This window comes from Narcine bancroftii, chromosome 8, assembly GCF_036971445.1.
Source record: "Narcine bancroftii isolate sNarBan1 chromosome 8, sNarBan1.hap1, whole genome shotgun sequence".
NCBI lineage: Eukaryota > Metazoa > Chordata > Chondrichthyes > Torpediniformes > Narcinidae > Narcine > Narcine bancroftii.
In genome coordinates, this window is record NC_091476.1 from 40,835,706 (window position 1) to 40,855,273 (window position 19,568).

At 41.2% G+C, this 19,568-nt stretch overlaps 1 protein-coding gene across 12 annotated transcripts in view; it reads right to left on the bottom strand.

Annotated features, from left to right (window-relative positions):
- The window catches only part of aff2 (AF4/FMR2 family, member 2), a 587,176-nt gene that overhangs the window by 474,171 nt on the left and 93,437 nt on the right, over positions 1-19,568 (bottom strand). For 2 of the 12 annotated variants that reach the window (XM_069893497.1, XM_069893498.1), the window contains one exon: positions 11,599-11,729. The exons of the other annotated variants lie outside the window; for them this stretch is intronic. The gene's annotated coding sequence lies outside the window, so the exon portion shown is untranslated. The remainder of the gene's footprint in view (positions 1-11,598; positions 11,730-19,568) is intronic. 12 annotated transcript variants of the gene reach the window in all.

The following is a 19,568-nucleotide window of genomic DNA, read 5'->3' on the forward strand; positions in this document are numbered from 1 at the left end:
GGCCTGTTACTGTGCTCTGCATCTAAATTAAAAAATCTAAATGTTTATTTATTGTTGTGTCAAGAGTTCCACTGCAGTGCAGTGTTTAGAATTTTCTCAAGATTTTGCTTGGAACTATGTGATGTACGGTAATCCACTGGAAATAATTTCCTGTCCTCTGGTCTGTTCTGTCTCTGCTAGCTTTTCGAATGAGCTGTTTCATTCGTCCCACATCCTCCAATAGATCATCATGACTCAGCCAAACTTCTTTTTAAGAACTTATCCATTTATTCTCATTTTGAAATTTGACCACCTTTCTGAACGTACACTGTATATCACAGTAACTGCTTTTGATCGCTTCACCATTGCATTCCTTCTATGGCTTGTTGCCAGTCTGATTTATCCTGCTGTGAACTGCCTTGGGATATTTCACTCAGTTAAAGGCATTGTATAAATTCAATCTGTTGCTGTTCAAAGCCTAAAAGTGTTCTGAAATTGTTTTTAAAAACGCATTTTGTACATACAAGCACATTGATTATTAATGTCTCAGAGATGTACATCTTGGGAGATGTCCAATTAAGATTCTGTTTGAGTTGAGATACCACATAGAGTATCAACAGATCACCCTTGTTTGGCAGTGTGTGTTAAATAGAGCACTGTATCTTACTTCTAAAAGTTTGCTCCTTGGATGGAAGATCGTCTATAGTACTGCTCAATAAGGCTTTTATACTTTGTCTTGCTTTACTGAAGTCAGCTAGGGAAGCATGAAAATCGAGATTAGTGTGGGTAACTACTGCACAAATCATCATTCAATCACACCCTAATGGAACAGTCCCACTGGACAATACACTCATTGTATTGGGCAATTCTCTCAGGAGTGCCTCACTAATAAAACAAGAGGGGCAGAGTCAAGTTAATGTTTAGTTATGAATAATTATTGTTGTTACGTGTGGGACGTACATGCATTCATTCCAGAAAAAAAAATGAAGTGAACAACAGTAAATTGCTTCTGTACCACACAGAATCTTAGGAATATAATCTGAAATCCCCGTCTCTACCCTTCTCCTATCCCCTTCTCTCCTTTCTTCCAACTCTCCATTGACAGATCCACCCCCTCCCCGATCAATTCTCACCTTTCCCCTCCTGTCCTCCCATCCATGTCCAATTATCACCTTCTGTCTGTTGGCTTGTGCTCGCCACACTTCCTTTCCTTCTCTCCTCCCCCAGCCGTTTTATTCAGCCTGGATTTTTTTTTTTGCTCGCACCTTGATGAAGGGCTTAGGCCTGAAATGTTGGTTAGATATCTTTGTATCATGCCCTGGTTTGTCAACTCCACTGCACAGCACTGCAGAAGGCAGCAAAATCTGACAAACCTAGTGTATGTTTTCTCCTTGTACATTATTCCCTACCTGTGTGCTGTTATATGTATGAGGCTGGCCCACCCACTAGTGACTCATCTCCTATGTCTCCTCCACCTTATGACCTGGCCATAAAGGTCGACCTCCCTCTCCTCTTCCGGCATTCCTGTACCTGGATCCGGGCCAGCCAAAGTCTTGTGTTTATTAAAGCCTATCATTCTCCTGCTCTCAATTTCATGGTCATCGATAGACCCTATCACTTAGCCAAGTCCATCAAGGGGCAAGGGCACTGATCTTCTGTCCAGTGAAAGCATCTACGTGAGGCATTGCCAACACCAGAAGGGATCACCCCTCCCCCTCCCCCCCCCCCCCCCCCCCACCACCACTACCACCATCCTCTTCTCACTGCTTCCTTCAGCAAAAGGTACAGAAGCTGGAGGTCCAGTACGTCTATGTTCAAGAATCTCTTTGTACTACCCTAATCCAAACTATGAACTACTCCTGGACCACTAAAAGATCTCTCTGCACTACTTAAACACCAGTTTTGTTTTGAACTATCTGTAACAGTGAATATTTATTAATCTGTCCTTGGATATTTGTTATCTCTTTTTCTGTCTTGGTATTTGTGCTGATTTAACTTTTTCACTATTGTAGTCGGTCCATCTTTCAAACATTTATGGCTGTAGCAAGAAAGAATTTCAGTTCAGCTATACATTGTACTTATGTAAACCCACGATGAACACTGAACATTGGGCCATGGCAGCTGAAGGCTTTTCCATTTATGAAGGATGGATGAAGGGATACACCAAGGGTCATAAATGGAGAAGCACAGGGATGTTGGAAGGCTGTGTGGCTGTCAGAATTTCCAGAGCAAAGAATGCAATATTGGCTGAGTTATCAGACGATTGAATGAGCCTCATAGCAGTTAAATGAAGTTGCCCTTGCAATGATTTAACTGAACCTTTTCACGTAAGTATGTGTTGACTTGCTTGGCGAGAATGCAAAACAATATTTATTGTTATATCTTGGTACACACGACAATCCATAACTCAGTTCAATTTGCTGGATTATTGTAGCTCATTGTTTGATCAAAATGCTGACACTTCAAGTTAGCTGTTTCCAACAGGCATTGGCTGAACATCAATGACAGACACCTTACTAATTATGCTCCAGATTTGTGTGACAAAACTGTACTTCAATATAAACCATGGCTCAGTGATTCTCACTGACGTAGAATCAAGCCCATGAAAAAAACTCAAAGCAGATTTTCTTGGCTGATTCTCCAACGTAGTATGAAGGAGGTGGATCAGTCAAACGCTTGGCAGTGTAGATTCTCACAGATACATGCAATTCTGGGACACAGCTCAAAGAAAAGAATGGAAGAAACTTGCAGAATAGTTCCCTTAATTGAGCTTGGACAGCTCTAAACAATCCATTAGACCAGTATGACATCATGCCTATAAAAGGTGGTTTCCGCCTTGCTCCTACTGAGATGCAGATTGAGGGCATTGCAATAATACTCCTGCGTTTAATGAGGATATATTCCACAGTGTGGTGATTTCTTCTGAGCTGCTTCCAGCGGATACTCTTCTTACATTCATTATAATCATTCTACTATCTTGCATCTCTATTCTAACTCTATCAGAAAGTTTAATAATGCTTATTACCACAAGATGATGCCTTGCGTTGTTTAATTGCACTTTTCCCTTTCACACAATACCCTGTTTTTTTGTTTTATGTGACAATATACCCTGCACTTTTGTTTTATTGAAGAACCATCCCCTTCCATTTTATTTTTCCACTACCTTTGTACAGTTTGCCTACCAGGTGAACAGGGAAAACAACGTCTTTCATCGTAATCTGGCAAAAGCAACAATAACAAATTAATTTCAATTCCCACTTAGTGAATGCATCACCACTGGAAGTTTCTTCTCGATCTGGGAAGAATTAAAATTCTAGGACAAGCAAGGTGGAAACTGGAAGCAACTTGGGTGACAAATTGAAATAACACCCTGTAACAGTTTTCATCCATCTGACAGAGCATTTCCAGGGAGATGTTACTTCCAATAAAGCTGCACTCTCTCAGTCCATCAGTCTGAAGCTATACACTCTGCTTCCATGGGCAGAGAAGTCCATAGATGCTCTGCTCTCTGGGAGAAGCAGTTCCTCCTCACCTACATCCTAAATCTACACCCCCGAATCTTGAGGCTATAACTAGTCCAGTCTCATGTAGAGGCAACACTTCACTTTACCTTAAAAAAAGGAAACATCTGGGAAGATCACCAGCCTATTAAGTTATAAAGAGCTGGTGAATGCCAGCTTGGCCTGATCTAACCCAAACCATTGGACCATTTGTCAAATAAGCACTCCGTTGTATTTATTTTTGCCTTTAGCTACAGCCAGCCTATCTGTTCATAAGGCCATTTCTGATAAAGTCTGTTATTATACTGTATAAAGGCAGCTGACAGACAGATAACAGCTCTGCTACCAAGGCAAATCTCCACAAAATGAAGTACCATTTCAGCCTATTCCCTGCAAACTGATGTTGTCAGAGGAGGGCAAATGCTTGCCTCATAAACTAGAAAAGGATCACTGCATAGTTGTTGCTCGAAGCCTTACTAATTCCTGGCAATCCATCCAAAACCAGAATAGCAGGTAAAATAAAGCTAATTATGGGGTTATCGAGTCATGCAGTGTGGAAACAGGACCCTTAGCCTGACTTTTCCACACCCACCAAAATGTCCCACCCACACTTGTCCCACCTGCATGTCTTTGGCCCATATCTCTTGAAACCCACCCTATCCATTAATCCATCCAATATTTTCTTAAACTTTGCAATAGTGGGTACACAGTTGGGTAGTGAAGGTTTAGATTGTTGAGCAAGTTTATACAGGTTGGCACAACATCATGGGCCGAAGGGCCTGTACTGTTCTGTAATGCTCTAGGTAGCACCTGACTCGACCATCTTATTTGACAGCCTGTTCCATAGACTAACCACGCTTAGTGTGGGGGGGAAAAAGTCACCCTTCAGGTTTCCATTAAATTATTCCCCCCTTACCTTAAATCTATGTGCTCTGTTTCCCTAACTCTGGGCAAAAGACTCTCTGCATTTAGCAAATCTATTTCTCTCATGATTTGGCACAAACCTATGAGATCACTTCCCATCCTCTTGTGCTTCAAGGTAAAAAGCCCCAGCCTGCTCAATCTCTCCTTGTAGCTCAGATATAATAATATAAAGATTTGGTGTGAAGTAACATTAAAGTTTTGTGATGACTGTTGAGAATATGAGCATTCAGATGTTTTAATCAGTTGTAGGAACTTAAGTCATTTAAAATTTAAACATACAGCACAGTAACAGGCCATTTCAGCCCATGATTCTGTGCTGCCCAAGTTACACCCATTAACCTACACCGCCGGTACAGTTGGGGGAAAGAAAACTGTTGCTCAATCTGGAAGTAAGAGTCTGTACCTCCTACCAGATGGCAGAAGGGAGAACAGTTTATATGAGGGGTGTGTGAAGTCCTTCACAATGTTTATTGCTTTTCATGTGCATTGTGTGTTGTAGATATCTGTCATGGTAGGAAGAGAGCCACCAATCATCTTTTCTGCTGACTTCACTATCCCCTGCAGGGTCTTATGGTCTGAGGTGGTACGACTTCCAAACTAGGCAGTGATGCAATTTCTCAGAATGCTCTCAATACATCCTCTGTAGAATATAGTGAGGATGGGAGGGTGGGAGATGAACTTTCCTCCGCCTTCGCAGGAAGTACACGCATATAGCAGGCAGAAGGCAATCTTGTGTAATATTACATGTTCTGCACTATTACATGTCAATAAAGGAATCTTGAAAATTGTATCTTTTATCCGGGAGGTTTCTGTCGCCAACTTTACTCTCTTTCTTTTTGTAGTGGGAGGGATCAGTAAAAGCACAAAATGTCAGAGGCAGGAAAAGTATGCCTCTCTCCTTGGCACACTCTCACTGCTGGCATTGATAAAATGCACCAGTGGAAAAAAAAACCCACTGCAGGACAGTTTTAACCTGTGAGATAATAATCCCCATTGTTGGGATACAGCACCACAAGCATATAGCACAAGTAAATTAACATCACATTTGGTTTGATCAGACTAATGCATGCGCTTATCTATAAGCTGCCTGTGATGTGTTAAGTCCCTGCTTTGCAAGGACTCCCTGTAAGCGCGAGTTACACTTCCTGTCATCCTTCAGATGTCACACTTCAACGTATCCTCTGACTCACCATTAGTAATGCCTCAGGAGATCTTCTGGTACACAAAAAAAACATGAAACAATTTTCAAATTAGAAGCAATGGCACTAAGATCAGGTACCTACTGTAACAATACAGGGGTGTATATTGTTATCAGCATTCCCTTTTGCCAAAGGACAATAATATCATCCAAGATGCTATTAGCAAGGAGGAATTAAGCCGTTTAAGATAAAATGGTTTGAATTTCTCTGAAAGAAATTTTGGTGCAAGCGCTTTGAAGGATTATATGACCGGAAAATGAGCCCTGAAAATAAATTCTAATTCATTCCCCCTGTAAAATCAACTATATTCACTGTTGTCAAACCCACCCAATAAGTGGCCCACTTACTTCACTGCCTGGAGTCTGGCATGTTGGAGAGATATCAATTATCCAGGAGCTGAAACCAGTTCTGTCTGTCTGTGAATTAGACAGTCAGAAAATTCTGGTTATCCTTCGCACTTCCCTGGTTCATCACCACCACCCCTACTCCCAGTCCAATACTCCCTCCCAACCTGTCCTCATTATACTGGTCATCTCACCTCGACACACTTTTGGATTTCAGCCCAAAACGTCGAGCATTCTTTTTCTCCCTCTGACACTGCTCGCCCCGCTGAGTTCTTCAGACAGATTCCAGCCACTGCAGTCTTCTGTGTCAGTAGAAAAATCACGGCAGTTTTTTTTTGTCCCATCTTATCACTGCCATGAGCATTGAATGTAAGACCAAAGATATCAAACAGGGAGAAGGCCATTCATTCCCATCATACATTGTGTATATCAGCTAAGACCTAAACCTCAACATTACTTTCCTGCATAATCCTCTGTTCCCTCCTTATCCATACTCCTTTTTCAAACTTTTAATTTAATTTTTTTAATTTAATTTCGAGATACAGCAAGGTAATAGTTTCTTCCGGGCCCATAAGCTCGTGCCACCCAAATACATAAATGTGACCAATTAAACCTACAACCCCGTAAGTCTTTAGAATGCAAGAGGAAACCAGAGCACCTGGAAGAAACCCACAGGGACTCAGAGAGAATGTAAAAACTGCTTTCAGACAGCACTGGACTCAAACCCTGGTTGTTGGCACTGCAATGACTTTTGCTAACAGTTATGCCAACACTTGATTATCAGTTTCAATCAATGATTGAACCTCCTTAGCTTCTTAAGAGTCAAAATTGCCACTCAAATGAATGGATGACACCTTATTTTGAAACAGTGAGCCTACCATCAATAGCCCGTACAATGTGAACACCTTTCTGAAATCTCCTCTCAGGACACCAGTCACAGGAATGTCGGCTCCATACTGCTAAATATTTTTCATTCAACACAGGAGGAGTCAATTTGGCACAGCATGGGTGTGCCAGTCCCAGAGGAAAGTGAGCAGCTGGCACATGGAGGGAGAAGGTGAATTTGAAGGCAAGCATTTCCTTGTTATGCAGCTTTAGATAGCAATGGACACTTGCTGGGAGATCAATGTACCTCAGTGATCACTGACAAACCACAGTGCCACTTACTATCGTCAAGTCCAGGTAAAGCAACAAATGGTCCGCTGTTCATCTATTTTAAGCAATAAAAATAACTCCAATACATTTGCATAATGTGAATTTCAGGATTTGTCTAGACTGCTTAAATTTACCTGCTTCAGTTGTACTTTTCTCAAATCCCACCCCTCCCAATCGAGTGGTCTTCCTTTCCTACCTGCCTCTCTACCTCTCGCAGATTCCTGTCCAATATCCTATCACCTTAGCCCATCCCATCCTCCCCCCCCCCCACCCTATTTTTGGTTGACCACTTCAGTCCTGCTCCCAACCCAAAATATTGACAGACTCACTTCCACTCATGGATGCTGTCCGACCTGCTGAGTTCCTCCAAGAGCTCAGGATTACAGCACTCGCAATTTGTAGGTTTTGCTGGTGAAATTAATTACCAAAATCTGCAACCCAGCAGGCTAAGTGTTCTGGCCCTTTAAAAGAATAAACCCATTGGTCTTCCATGCTGAAATCTGAAGCTAAACACAGTGCACAGCAGGCTAAGCAACATCAGAGGGAGAAAAATGGTCGATTGCCTTCTGGCTTCAATACGCTCAAATACACAACAATAACAGTTTTTAAGTTTTATAGGGGAACTTGACAAGGTTGCCCGTTAAGCCCTTTGCTTTTTGATCTTAGCTTGGAACCTCTCGTGACAGCTTTGCGAGAAACTAGAGAATTCAATGGTATTTTCAGAAAAGGATTTAAACAAAGTTTCTTTACATGCAGATGATATCTTGTTATTTATTTCTAACCCAGAGACTTCATTTCCAACCATATTATCATTGTTTGTTCAATTTAGTAAATTTTCAAGGTATGGAATAAATTTTCATAAGAGTGAATTACTACCCATTAATGGATCTTTGAGAGTTGATGCCAATTTCCCTTACAAACTAGTTAAAGACCAGTTTAAATATTTGGGAATTACAATTATAAAGATTTGGAAGAATTTATTAAAAGAAAACTTCTTAGGCCAACTTAAACAGACTAAAGAATCATTTTTAGGATAAACAACTTTGTTTATGTCAGTGATTGGATGCATCAATGCAATTGGAACATTTTACCTAAATGTTTCTATATGTGCCAATCCTGACCAATTTTTGTTCCTGAAACCTATTTTGACTCGTTAGATTTGATTATTTTGTTTTATATATTGCAGATCAGACAGCCTCATGTAAACATAACCTACCTTCTAAGAAATAAAAGGTATGAGATGGAGGGAGAGGGGCAAAGGGGTTGTCTCTCCCAAAATTTAGATATTATTATTGGGCAGTTAATATACAAAATTTATTATTGCTATTATATTTTGATACTTTGGAGGACCATCCTGCTTTGGTGAAAGTGTAATTGAACTTTTCAGAAAGGTTAGCTATGTTGGCTCTCTTAGGTTCTTCCTTACCTTTACCATTTTCAAATTTAACAGATTAATCCAATTGTGAGGCAATGGATTAAGGAGATGGGCACAATTTAGAAGATTTTTTTGGTCTTACTATTTCCATAATCAGCCCTATTATTAACAATAATCTTTTTCAGCCTTCTATACTGGGTGCAGGGTTTAGAGAACAGGTTGGATTGGGTATAGATTCTTAGGGATTTATATATTCAAGGCAACTTTGCATTATTTGGACAGTTGAATTTAATCTTCCTAATAGGCATTTTTGTAGATTTTTAAAAATTAGGCATTTTGCTCAATCTAAACTTCCTAATTTTTCCCGAGTTCCCAAAACCAATATTCTGGATTTATTTCCTGATGTAAAATTTCATCATGGTGGCTTGATAGCTGCCATTTATGAAAATCTGATAGATCTAAAAATAGATTCTGGAAATGCAATTAGGAGGGAATGGGAAAAGGATTTGAACATCTCTATTTCAGATGAAGATTCGGATAGGACTCTTCACTTGATTAACAACACCTCATTTTGTGCACAACATTTTTTATTGCAATTCAATACATTGGTCTATGGTTAAATTATCCCGTTTTTATTCTGACATGGATCCAATACGTGACAGATGTAGAATTCATGAGGAATCACTGGTTCATATGTTTTGGGAGTGTCCAAAACTGAAAGAGTGTTATTTCCACCCCCCCCCACCCCACCCCACCAGATGATTTCAGAGATTCTTAGGATCAAGATAGATCCTTGATCCCTGTATTTAATTGTTTAGTTAATCTCAACAGGGAAATATTTCCTTGAACCGAACTCAGAGAAGAGTTGATAGCCAGCTGAGCAATTTTAATTAAATGGAAAGAAAGTCTACCACCGACACACTTGCGTTGGATACAAGATATCACGACTTGTTTGAGCTTGGTGAAAAAAAATCAGATACACTATTAAAGAGACTTTGTTTGAATTCAACAAATTATGGGGCCCATTCATGACTTTTTAAGTCATAATTTGATTATATAGGCTTGAAAGCTCTGGGTGTAATTTGCTCGATGTACGGAAGTCAAAACTCAACCCTTGGCTTACTTTTCCTTTTTTATGCCTTTGTGGTTAACCGTGCTTAGTGGGTGGGGCAGGATTATTATGGGAGGGGTATTTTTCTCTTTTTCTTTCTCTTTCCTTTTTCCCCCTATTTTTCATTTGTTTTTTTTTTTCTTTTTGCACACAGAGAGATTACTTTATATAGGCTTCTTATTAGAATGATACAATTAGAATATGAACCGAAGCTCATTAGTTTTTAAAAATTATTAATATGATCAATTTATGCATTATTCTGTATAATTAGCTTATGATTCATATTCTGTATGTTAATGCATTAAGATTGATGTCATTTTCTGTTCTACGTGTGATATGTAATATTATTCTCTCTCAAATTAATAAAAATGTATTAAAAAGGAAAAATGGTCGACGTTTCATGCCAAGACCCTTCTTTGTCAGTCTTGACCCAAAATATCGACCAGTCTTCTTCTCCAGCAGATTGATTGGATCCCAATGATCTCTCTCACTTATCCTCGAGTTGATTATCATGATCAAGGTCCATTATGAGAGTGACAACTGAAGGTGTTTGCACTTGTCCTTCCAACTAAGACATTCTAAACCAGGTCAAGTCACTGTGTAATCACCAGTAACATCAGATTAGGGGCTTTAGCTGGGCAGTGCATCAATTCCAAGCTGATCCCTGTATGCAGCCCGTCTTACCATCTGTCTTGCTAAGACTTTTTGCTCAGTATGTGAAATAGATTAGCTGTAAAACATATTTAAAATTGATACCATGTGGGGTTATCCATAAAGGCCTGTTGTGTGGCAGAATTTCAGGTAAAGAATAGTTTGCAGGGTGATACCATGTGCACTCACAGTGTTGTGAAGTAAATGGTCACCAACAAAGTCATGTAATTTAATTCTTAATGTAGAGATGCAGCATGGTATCAGATGCCACTGGCCCAAAAGCCCATACCATCCAAAGGCACCAATTAACCTATTAACCCTCTAACCCTGTCTTTGGAACATGGGAGGAAAATGAAGCACCCAGAAGAAACCAACATGGACACAGGGAGAACATACATGTTAGAATCAGAATTGGTCATAAACGTCATGACATTTGTTTTTTTTTGTGGCAGCATTACAATGCAAATATTGCTCTAAATTACATTTCAAAATAAATAAATAGTGCAAGAAATTAGAAGAAAGGGAGGCAAATTCAGTGATTTATTGTTCAAAAATCTGATAGCAAAGGGGAAGAAGCTGTCCTGGTTGGTCTTCAGGTTCATGTACCTTTTTCCTAATGGTAGCAGTGTAAAAAGGGTATAGCCTAGATGGTGAGGGTCTTTGATGATAGAGATGCTTTCTTGAGTCATTGCCTCTTGTAGATGTCCTTGCTGAAGTGTATACTAGTGACTGTGATGTCATTGGCCAAGTTAACAACTCTCTACAGTTTTTTCCTTGTCCAGTGCATTGGCACCTCCATACCAGACAGTGATGGAACCAGATTGAATGCTCTCCACTGTACCCCTGTAGACATTTTTGAGGGATGTCTGGATATTTAAGTGCCCATAAGTACAATATACAAGAAACTATCCTGCAGATGACAAGAATCCTCAATGAAGCTTGCTCCTGCTCAGAAATCTAAGTCACACGAGGGTCCACTCCCATCTTCCAGGAATACTTCTCCATCCATTTCTGCAGTCAAAACAATAAGCCTGCTGTCAAAGGCCTATATAATGCGAGGATCCTTCTGAAATGTCCTCACTAAGAACGAGACCAGTCACACCACAGCACCATTCTGCTAAGCATTTATCATTTTCATTCAACACAGGAGACGAGCATGGGTCAACCACTTCCAGAAAAATCCTTGCTCCCCACCCCCCCCCCCCGCCCCACATGCTCCTTTTTAACCTACACCCTAGCACCTCCCCCTCAGCTCTCCTGAACAGCCTGCATTCCACCCGCACTAGGTATGGAGATTTACCGAACAACCAGAGCACCGCTAGGATGTGAGAGGTGCAGAAGCATGCAGGGGAATACTCACTCAGTGCAAACTCCTCATGGTCAGGATGCAATCTGATCACTGGAGCTGAGCAATTGCACCATCCCACCATCCTAGACTGCTGCATTCCCCTTCCAAATTGACGGTGCTTAGCTCCGAACACACTCTTTCAGCTGAGAAAAGTTCAAGGAATCAATTTATTGTCATGAACATCTCACAAAATATGTTGCTTTGTGGCAGCGTTACAGGTGCAAATATTGTTATAAATTACACTAAAAAAAATAAATAAGAGTTCTGATTTATTGTCGGATACCTATAGAACATCACATACAATTTTTTTCCTGTGGGAAAGGCAGAATTTCTACTCATCGTCAGTGCAAAAGTACTGAAGAAAAAATACATATACAAAAGAGAGAAATTAAATAAAGGGCAAACAAACTGACTGCGCATTACAGAAAATAAATATTCAATAATAAATAGTGTGCAAAAATAGAGATAAGAGTTTGTTTTAGAGTCTGTTGAATGAGGGGTGGCAACTATTCCATCCAATGGTGTAGAAATCACAGTCTTTGTTGCTATCAGGTTGCCTGCAGTATCACTCATCACACACAACCCATGCCTCTCACATTACAACTCTCCTTCGATCATGGTTGTCTATGAACGTGGTGAGATATAGAATCTCTGACCCAGTTACCTTTATGCTGTGTCTCTAGTATTGACTCACATAGTTACCATTGGTTATCTTTTTTCTGGCATGAATATCATTAAAAAGAGGAAAAATATCATTATCCAGCAATCTGCACGAAAGGAAACAAAAACCTCTGGAAATTATTGTGCTGAGGAGAGAGTGAAAAATCTAATTTTGAGCCAAAAAATCAATCAAATGTTAGGATTTCTGAATAAATTGCTTGTAACTAAGTGCATTGAATTGTTCAAAAGAGATTATTTATATAATAGCATTTTGTGTTCTCTGCCGCTTTTCTACAAATGCAGAATGCATCAATAAACCATTAATTTCCGAATTACTTTTGCTCCTTGTTATGAAATAGGCAATCTAGGATAGCAGCAAATACGCATTTAGGAAAGGAATTTCCTTCCCCACCCCCAGCCATTGCAACTCCCTCGTTTGATCTCGCAGATAAATACCACTTAAAGATCAAACAAGGCTTTTACAAGGCCCTGCTAAATCCTAACCCCTGGCTAAAAGTGGTTCCACATGCCAATGTAAAACTGATGCAAGATGGGTTTAAGCGAGGACAAAATATGGCGACATTCATCGAGTACCATTAAAGGAAGGAAGCCCCAAGTGATGGGGAGAAGGTGCAGAAGGCACAAGGCCAAATTAACTGTGATAATGCTTTCCCCCCCCCCCCCCCCCAAGAGTGCATCTGTGTTATTTTCAGCTGCTAATAAGTGCAATATTAAGTGCAGTGCTAAAGCTGTTTATAGTCACAAACCATGTGTGTAGATTTAGAGTTTAGACCCTGAACATTTACATAATTGAAGTGGCTAAGCAGCTGGGAGACATCTCACCGTTCATTATTATAGAGGCCAAAATTAACACTTCACTCATGAAGTGACAACTCCATTGTGGACATGAGCCTTTGGCCAAAATTAATTATAGTCGATGTGAATTACTGTCGAGAAGCCACAGTGGAATCAAAGGACCACAGAGAGGACACTCTTACAAGGACCTTCTTATTTTTTTTACAAGTAGAAACCTTAGCTTGTAGCAGATTCAATATCCAGAGGACCAAAAAAAATTAAGATAATGGGCAATTGAAACATGCTCCCCCCCTGCCCCCACCCCCCGTCCTTATTTTGATCTTGGCGCCTCACAGTTTGGCGGGCAGCAAACTCCTTTGAAGAAGACCGCAGAGCCCACCTCACTGACAAAAGGCAAAGGAGGAAAAACCCAACACCCAACCCCAACCAACCAATTTTCCCTTGCAACCGCTGCAATCGTGTCTGCCTGTCCCGCATCGGACTTGTCAGCCACAAACGAGCCTGCAGCTGACGTGGACTTTTTACCCCCTCCATAAATCTTCGTCCGCGAAGCCAAGCCAAAGATGGGATGAGGAATCAGATTCAAGAGTGAGTTTAAAAATGGTCATGAATATGGAGCTGAAAATAATTTGTAAAGGACAAGATGAAAGAGTGGAACATAGGGAATGGGGCTAATTGGTATACCCTTTTGAGAACAAACTGGATGGTCTTGTTCTCTGCTGTACTATTCAATGCTGAGAGGTATTGCCACAAGTTTTATGAATATAATGCTACAAGATGCAATGATGCTGAATTGGAGCTTTCAGAAGCTTCAATTTTCCTTTTAACAAACCTGCCTAAGGTTATTGCCACTTTGGCCTTCAGAATCAGAATTTATGGTCATGAACTTGGGTGTTTTGCGCCAGCATCGTAGTCCAAACATACATATTATGAACCATTTTACGACATGACTATAAAAATAAAATAATATTAGCAATAATAGTGCACGAAAATATTAGCAATAATAGTGCACGAAAAGTAATCTAGAAATTCAGAAATCTAAAGGCAATGGGGAAGAAATTGTCCTTGTGCTGCTGAGTGCTTGTCTTTAGACTCTGTACCATTTCCCCTGCTGAGTGAAGAGGGCGTGGCCTAGGTGGTGGTGAGTGTCTTTGAGGATAGAGACTGCTTTTTTTAAGAAAACGCCTCATGTAGATGACCCCATGATGTCGCAGGCTGTCCTCTGGAGTTTATTTCTTGTCCTGAGAGTTGGCGTCTTCATACTAGGCAGTGATACAACCAGCCTTAATTCTCTCCAGTACATCTGTAGCAGTTTACGAGAGTCTTCAGTGACATAATGACTCTCCTCAGACACCTCACAAAATATAGCAAACCTTCTTTGTGATTGCATCAATGTGGAGGCTCCAGGACAGATCCTTGGAGAGGTTGACACCAAGAATTTGAAGTTCTTGACCCTCTCCACTACAGCGTTCTCAATGAGGACTAAGTCATGTTTCCTGGGCTTCCTCCTGAAAATAGTCGGTAGCCTCTTTCACACTGCCAACCCTCCTAGGAAGCAGGAAAACTTACCGGGCATGCTGCACTTAGGAACCTTTCCCATTGCACCATGATTTACCTGGTTAATCGACAACCCTGCATTTTAAGGTGGGTCTCTTCTCCAGCACAACAATTCAAAAGCAGCTTGTGCTTTCACACTGCCAGAAAGTGATTAGTGAGTTAACTCAGCTGGGCTCTAACACTTGTCCCCAACAAGTGTCAGAGCCCAGTTGAATTCAACTCGCCCTGCCACATTGGAACATTTCACACCTCACAATTACCAGGAATGGGCCTGCTAAATTAGCCAGTTAACCAACACAGAATCAATGGTGTGAAAAGGGGCTACTGTTTTCAGAGGAAGGGGTGAGATGCTTGTCACAAAGGGATAGCTGTGCAGAACCATCAGCTATGTAGCACACATGTGGATGTTGAGTGCTTTGCTAATGTTGAGCTTAGCCCACTGCTATATTCTCCTTTACACACATGACTGTAGCTAGGCACAATCAATATGTCATCTACAAATTTGCCAATGACACCACGGTCATTGGCAGAATCACAAATGGCAACAAGGAAGTGTCCAAGAGTGAGCTAATTGAGTGGTGTCACAAAAATGTTAGTTTGCACTCAACATTAGCAAACCTAAGGAATTCATTGTGCAGTTTAGGAAAGCTGAATCATTCCTCACTGAGGGGCTATCAGTGGAGAGGGTAAGGAAATTTAAATTCCTGGGTGCCAACATCTCAAAAGATCTATCATGAAGAAAGCTCACTAGTGGCTGTACATAGTGCAGAGTTTGGGGCATTTGGAATGTCATCAAAGACTCTTGTAAACTTCTACACGTGTACCATGGAGAGCGCTCTGACTCACAATATGGAGAGTAAGCCCCATCGTGGGCATTAATCCTCACTCCACCTAGGACATCCTCAAGAGGCGGTGTCTCAAGAAAGCAGCCTCTATCCTCAAGGACCCTCACCATCCAGGCCATGCCCTCTTCTCACTGCTACCATCAGGAAGGAGGTACAGGAGCCTGAAGACAAACACCCAACATTACAAAAACAGCTTCTTCACTTCTGACATCCGATTGTTCAATGGAGAATGAACCTGTCAACACCTGATATCTCAATTTCACGCTATTTATTTATTTATCTTTAAATGTTGTATTTATAGAATTGTAATTTATAGTAGTTTTTGTACCTGTAATGCAGAATACTGTTGCCACCAAACAACCAATTTAATGGCACTTGTTCACAACAATAAAGCTGACTCTGATCCGGGACCAGTGACGTTTCCATTGAAGAGAATTGAGGACATTCAATGTTCTCTCAAATCCTTCTTCCTCAAAGGTCGAAGCGATAAAGGTAGATAAATTCTTGATCAATGTAGGCACGATAGACCACGGTGGTTATGCAGGCATAGGGAGCTAAGGATGCAATCAAAACAGTGGGATCTTCTTGAATGGTTCAGGGCTGAAAGGCCTATTTCTGCTCCCACTACCTCACTCCCTCCACACCCACAACAGTTCAGCTAAATACAGTTCCATTCCTGTTATCCGAAGGAGTATCCAACAGGTCAGATGGGAAACTGGTCCAACAACAACTTTGCACTCAATGTCACCAAAACTAAGGAGCTTATTGTTGACTTCAGGAAGATAAAACCAAAGGCATACAATCCAGTGATCATTGGGGGATCGGAAGTGAAGAGGGTGAGAACATTTAAGTTCTTGGGAGTCACCATCTCAAATGATCTTTTCTGGACCCATCAGACTAATAGCATCATGAAGAAAGCAGGTCAGCTCCTCTACTTCCTCAGGAGTTTGCAGAGGTTTGCTATGACATTAGAAACCCTGGTAAATGTCTACAAATGTGTGGTAGAAAGTGTGCTGACCAGCTGCATCACAGTCTCCTATGGGGACACCAATACCCCTGAGTGTAAAGCCCTCCAAAAAGGTAGTGGATATAGCCAAGGACATCACAGGCAAAACCCTCCCCACTATCGAGAACATCTACAGGGAATGCTACCATCAAAGTAATCATCAAAGATCCACATCACCCAGCACACGCTCTGTTCTTACTGCTGACATCAGGAAAGAGGTGTAGATGCCACAAGACTCACACCACCAGGTTCAGGAACAGCTGCTACCCCCTTCACCATCCACATCTTCAACAACAAACTCAATCAGGGACCATTTAAGGACTCTTACTTGTGCACTTTATTGATTTGTTTTATTTTATATGTATTTGCTGTGTACAGTTTAATTTACACTACCATTCAGTGGTAATTCTGCCTCGCCCACAGAAAAAAAACTCAGTATTAGTGATGTCATGAATGTACTCTGACAATAAATCTGAAAACTGGTCTGAACAAAGGAATTTCCATATGCTTGCTCCTGGAGGTCATCTGACTAGCCAGGCAGGTTCAAAGACATTTCCCCATACCAATCAAGGTTAAATCCATCCACAAGTGAGGCTGCCATGCAGTTGGTGTACCTGGGCTAGTCCTTCTAGCAAGCTGCAGCATAAAGGCCATCATGTGGAGCCAATTGCTCTCTTTGTTCCCTTGAGACTATCCCTGAGCTCCAATCCAGGTTGAGGACTACAGGCGACACCAAAAAATCGATTGTGAGGATCGATCCAGGTTGTGAGCCATGGGAGATGCTGGAGAACCAGTTGTGAGATGCATGCCAATACAGGGTAGGGTCTATTTGTGGCAGGTACCTGGGGAAGTCGGCAGCATCTCACCCATTGGAGATCGTAGCCAGATTTGTACCTTTTATTTACTCTGTGTGCCATGACTGCTAGTGAGTGAGGGGTGATGGGCATTGATTGTTGAACCCTCTCTTCATCATTGGAAGTTGAGATTATCAATGATTAACCAATGCCCGATATGTATTATTGCTGAGTGAGGTTGCTCCCAGTTACAAATCCCCCCACGTGTAATAAAGATCACCGTTTTCTACTAACGCATGTCCAGGACTGGTTACTCTTTAAATCCATAAACCTATTCTCATCACAATTCCATCCTCAGATTTACTGACTACACCACAGTAATGGGCCAGCACTGAAATACAGGAAGAAGACTGAAAGTTCAGTGGCATGGTGCCAACATTACAGGTGCTCCCCTACTTACAATGGTCCGACTTACGATTCTTTTTGAAGTTACGATGGTTCGAATCCATACTTTCAATTCCGAATTCCCGTGCTAGGAATATGCGGTACGCTACTCTCTTTAGCATCCCCACCATCCAGTAATTAACTTTTGTTCAATGCTTCAAACATTCTTCATGCACTGTGTGGTTTCAGCTGTGTGCGCTAATGGTTTTTGTCAGTGTGGAATAAAGGTATTCAAAATATAATTGCAAAAAAAATGGTAAGTGCAGTATTCTTTTTTGACTTACAATGGTGCAACCCCATAATAAGTCGAGGAGCATCTAACAGAATAAAGGAGAAGGGATAGAGTCTACACCCCTGTCCATATTAATTAAACTGAACTTGAAAGAGAGGACAGCTTCAAGTTCTTGGGACTAAATACTGCATGCCCAATTACCTCACTTGGGACAAGAACATCGATGCGGCTGTCAAGAAAGCACCAATACTTCTATTTTCTCAGAAGACTAAGGAAGTTTTGAATGTCCCCCTTATCCTTCAACAACTTCTCTAGGTGCACCAACAAGAGCAGACTGGGCGCATTATAGCACGGGACAGGAGCTGCTCTGCTCAACAATGAAAGAAGCGGCAGAAGGTAGCGAATGCAACTCAGAACATTACACTAATTTCGCTCCCTTTCATGGACTCTCGTTATATCCCATACAGTCTAGGAAGGGCAGCTGAAAAGACCCATCATAGCCCCCAGCACACTCTCCTCTCCCCCCTCCTTTGGGGGAAGACAGCTTAAAAGTATGAAGTGCACAAGTTTAAAGACTGTTTCTTCCTGAATGAACCCCATTACTGTGCTGTAATGCTGCCTTTGCTTGGTTCTAATTGATCTTAATTGTCATGGTAATGTAAATGGTGCTCTTTCTGCGGCTGCATGCATGTTAGAGATAACCTATTCGCAGAAGAACTCCACTGCACTGCACTAATCATTTCATAATAAGTACATTTAAACTTAAACCTAACTATGCCCATATGTCAGATTACACAGTTCTTCAGAGGATATTTTTGTACTGGGACTGCCACGTTTCCTGCACGATTCTGGTACATAAACTTCAAAAATACTTCATTAGGAGTGGACGCCGAGGCTCGCCTGCAGCCGTGTTCCTCAGCCCCCAGTCGACGTCCCTCAGCCCCCAGTCTGCCGAGGCTCACCTGCAGCCCCGACCCTCGGTCCCTGATGAGACCGCGCCCCTCAGCCCCCGTACCATAGGGCGCAGTGAATGCCTGGAGTCTGCCGTCTCCCCCGCTCACATGATATTAATTTTTTTAAATATAAAATATACAGTATTAGCAGTGAGTGTGTTAGATTGACCCGAGGTAAAATACAAATTAATGGCTTTCCAGCATTTCACTTTTCATCCAGCATGCAATACCCTTTGGCTTTACTTTTGCCCACTAAAAGATTGTCAAGCACCATGCAGAAAGTCAAACTAAATGTTTGCATTAATTTACATTTATTTGTAGCTGCAGGTTCCAACATATCTGCACGCACTTAAGAAATTGGAGAATTTAAACTCTGGGAACTAAATTTAAACTCAAGCATCTGGCAAGGTTCACAGATACATCAGAAGGGTGGTTTATCAACCATCTCAACTGAAGTTAATTTATAACTTCGAATGATGGAATTAGAAATGAGTGGAGTTTATCAAAAAAAGTGCTAGAGAAACTCAGCAGGTCAGACTGTATCCAGAGGAAGTAAAAGGCAACTGATGTTTTGGGCCTGAGTCCTTTGTCAGGAATCTGGCAAAAAAAAAGACAGGTTGACACCTAAATAAGAAGGTGGAGGGGGGAGAGAGGAAGAGGAGCACAGGCTAAGGG